The sequence below is a fragment of the Bos mutus genome, chromosome 2 (genome assembly GCF_027580195.1).
Source record: "Bos mutus isolate GX-2022 chromosome 2, NWIPB_WYAK_1.1, whole genome shotgun sequence".
In the NCBI taxonomy this organism is placed as follows: Eukaryota; Metazoa; Chordata; class Mammalia; order Artiodactyla; family Bovidae; genus Bos; species Bos mutus.
Genome location: NC_091618.1, coordinates 67,210,862 through 67,215,136, shown reverse-complemented (window position 1 = coordinate 67,215,136; position 4,275 = coordinate 67,210,862). Strand labels below are relative to the sequence as shown.

At 37.3% G+C, this 4,275-nt stretch overlaps 1 pseudogene; it reads right to left on the bottom strand.

The window, feature by feature from the left end:
* Nucleotides 1-3,107: 3,107 nt before the first annotated feature.
* Nucleotides 3,108-3,844, bottom strand: LOC102266880 (NADH dehydrogenase [ubiquinone] flavoprotein 2, mitochondrial-like; annotated as a pseudogene).
* Between the last annotated feature and the right edge of the window lie 431 nt (nucleotides 3,845-4,275).

Sequence of the window (4,275 nt, the reverse complement as noted above, 5' to 3'; positions counted from 1 at the left end):
CATGAGTTGGTGATGGACAGGGAGGCCTGGAGTGCTCTGATTCATGGGGTCGCAAAGAGTCGGACACGACTGAGTGACTGAACTGAAGAAAAGATCTGGGAGGAGGGATTCTACACCATGGTTCAACAAAAGTTGGCAAGATAATAGAAATAGAGCAGCTTACTGCTCAGGGGCCCTGGAGGAAGGACATGACATAACTCAAGGGGCCAAACAGGGAGGTCAAGGTGGGGAGGAAGAGAGATCAGCAAGACCAGGACTTTTATTAGCATCTGTAGAAGGAGTGCTTTGGGGTTCCTAAACTAAGGCTGGATTGGTCAATTCAAATTAAAAAATAAAAGGATATTTTTGGTAAGCCCTGCAGGGGTTTTCTCTAAAGAGCACACAAGGGGAAGACCTTGAGAGGTGAGAGGGATTGTTTATCATAAGGGTCATCAGGGGAGTCATATAAGGGACTTCTATTTACTTATGAGTCTGCAGATTGTTATCCAGTGAATGTGCTTATGCAAAAGGCTGGGGTCACTCTTTCACACAAAAGGGAAGCCGAAACATCGCTATAGTGGAGTTGTTTAAACTCATGGCAGAAGAATGTGGTTTACAGAAAGGTTAAAAACAAAAAAAAAGGAATGTAATTAATTTCATTAACTCTCCTGTCCTTTGATCTCCATCATAACCTGTTCCCACCAGAGAAATGCCAAACATTTCTGACCTTCCCTGCAAACTAACATCTAGCTGATGTCTGTCCTCACCACTCCCAATACTCTTGCTTATAATTGGGGATCATATGGACCACCTAAGGATTAAATAATCAAAGGCCATTTTTTAAATTTATTTATTTTAATTGGAGGATAACTACTTTACGATATTGTGATGGTTTTTGCCATGCATGTGTCCCCTTCATCCCGAAGTCCACTTCCACCTCCCTCCCCACCCTATCCCTCTAGGTTGCCACAGAGCACCAGATTTGGGTGCCCCACTTCATACATTAAACTCTCACTGACATGTGGTATTGTATATGTTTCAATGCTATTCTTTCAAATTACCCCACTCTCTCCTCACACTGAATCCAAAAGTCCATTCTTTAAGTCTGTTTCTCCTTTGCTGCCCTGTAGATAGGATCATCAGTACCATCTTTGAAAATTCCATGTATATGCATTAATATACAGTATTTGTTTTTCTCTTTCTGACTTGCTTTACTCTGTATAATAGGCTCTAGGTTCATCCACTTCATTAGAACTGACTCTAATATGTTCCTCAAAGGCTATTTTGAGTGATAAGCTTTTCATTCAACAGAAAGGATATAATCAATAAAAAAATAAACTGAATTTTATTTTCATGGTTGGAATCTATGTTGTTCCAAATGTACATCTACCTCTAACTTCTGTTGATTTCATGAACTTTGCAAGCTGGACAATATTGGCCCAAAACTGAGATTTGTCAGGTCAAGCCGTAGAGAGCGAGCAAGCCCCAACAAGACTTGTCTACCCTGCGCCACAAGTACTCTTGTATATTATTTGGTCAAGTTGGTCAAAGTTGACAAATTCTATAGTTTAAGTCACAAGAAAGTGGCATGTAACTGTCTTTTTTTAAATCTATGGATTGTATTAAGATGTATGTCTGTTTATTTTATGCCTTTGGAAACTGTTATGATCAATGTTGTTGAGAAAGTGGAGAAAAGGGAACACTTGTACGATGTTGGTGGGAATATAAATTGCTACAGCCACTGTGGACAAAAAATTAAAAATAAAACAACCATGTGATCCAGCAATGCATTACTGAATATATATTCAAAGGAAAAAAATCACAATCAGCATCTCAAGGAGATATCTTCTCTCATTTTTCATCACAGCATCATTCATGACACTCAAAGTAGGGAAACAACTAAATAAAATATGGTAGATAGAAGAGAATATTATTCAGAATATTATAACATTAGAATTTTATTCAGCTATAAAAAAGCAGGAAATCCTGCTATTTGTGATAGCATGGATAAAAATGGAGGGCATTATGCTAAATGAAATAAACTAGACATACAGACACAAACAAATACCAAAAATATATTCATTTACATGTGGACTCTAGAGAAAATTCATAGAACCAGAGAGTAGAATGAGGTTGCCAGAGACAGGAAGTGGAAGAAATGGGGAGATATTGGTTAAAACATACAAACTTTCATGCATAATGAGTAAGATCTGAGGATCAAATGTACATGGTGACTATAATTAATTACATTGTATTGTACACTTGAAATTTGCTAAGCAAGTTATCACACACACAGGTTCTCACACACACAGGAAGGTAATAACAAATATGCTAATTATCTTAATTGTAGTAAATAGTTCACAATGCATATTTATATCAAATCAGAATGTAGTATACCTTAAATGTAAACAACTTTATCTGTCAATTATACCTCAGTTAGCTGAAGGGATAAAGAAAACTGTTATGAACAATTCCTAACTCCTGCTACCACTGTTGTAATTTAAGACCCTAACAGTTTTTGCTTTATTCAAAAGAAATTTTCTTTTTCTCTTTGTTGAAATACTACTTTCAAGCAATGATCAATTCAGTGTCATTTCTGGGCTTCCCTTGTGGCTCAGCTGGTAAAGAATCTGCCCGCAATGCGGGAGACCTGGGTTCGATCCCTGGGTTGAAAAGATCCCCTCGAGAAGGGAAAGGCTACCCACTCTAGTATTCTGGCCTGGAGAATTCCATGGACTGTATAGTCCACAGGGTGGCAAAGAGTCAGACACGACTGAGTGACTTTCACTTTCACTTCCTTTTATGAAATCTTTCCTTTTTTTGTTTAAAATTTGACAAAATTTTTATTTCACAGTACCTTAATGTTATTGATAAAAGTGAAGGCACAGTTGAAAATGGATAATGTTGAAATAACTGTTAACTAGATTATGAAATAATGTGTTCATAGTTAACCAAGATAGCAGAAGACTTTAAAGTGATGCTCTGAAGGTCTTACATGGTACTTACAGCTGTAAGTTGCCAAGTTACAAGCAAGGTATAAACAGATAGAAATGAACAAATAATATAAAAAATTTAGGTAGGAGATTCATATTTCATTTCTCCAGTGACATATTTATGATTGAATTAAATTAAAGCCCTACTTGTACAGCAAACCCAGGTCCTTTTAGCTGGTTCAGTCAAAGAGGTAAGACCTCTGACTGGCTCACATGAGAAGCTCCACTCCTTGGCCCAGTTTTGGGGAGTTTGCCAGACTTGAGTTCATCAATAATTTCTTCAGTATACTTAGATGTCAGATCCTCACAGTAGTTGTCATTTATTTGAACCATTGGTGTGTTTACACAGGCCCCTAAACATTCCACTTCTATAAGAGTGAAAAGTTTCTCAAGTGTATTCTCTCCAATATTATTCCAAGTTTTTTCTAAATGGCTTCCAGTATGCAGTCAGAGTTTTGAAGCATGCAAGATGTAGTAGTATAAACTTGAATGAATGTGACACTTTCCAACTGGCTTTCGATTATACATTGTATAAAAAGTTGCTACTTCATATATTCTCATTGGAGGTACCTGTAAAATTTCTGCAACCTTGTTCATAGAGAGGGGCAGCCATCCATTCTGTTTTTGGGCAAAATCCAGGTCTGGAAGCAGAGCAGCTGCTTTATGCCCTTTTGGGTAGTTTTTTGCAATGGCATCTTCTTACAGTTTTCCGGTATGAAATCAAATGGAGCATCTGGGTTATTCTCAGGAGTATCTCTGTTCACAAATAAGGCTCCTCCAGCTCCATTCTGCACAGCTGTCTTAGGTAGATTCCTTATATGCCTTCCCCAGTCGGCAGCGAGGCAGCCATGGAGCACTGGTGAGAAGAACATGGTGGGCCAAACTGCCATGAAACCTTTTCTAATTTCAGTTCCTTCCATCAGATTTTAATATTTTATTTCTCAGTGTAATGGTTGAACTGTAGTCAAATCAGCAGTTGTGTCATGGTGTGCATATCTGTTTGACCTGTGATCCATCTTGAGGGCAAGAAACTTTATGTTATTAAGGAGTTGTCATCTATGAGTTCGTGTAATGTACTTTTGTGTAGCCACTAGAATATATGTGTGTGTGAGATAATTTTAAATCCAAGGGCAGTTAATTAAAACATGAAGTATCCTATTCAAAAATCCTTCTTGAGACATCAATAGAAAATGCTTCATAGATCATTAAATTTGCACAAGAAGATACAAAATTTACATAATCTAGTTGAATTAAATTTTCTTTGGTGAAATGATGTGTATAAGAGACAAAATTGGCTGAAAAT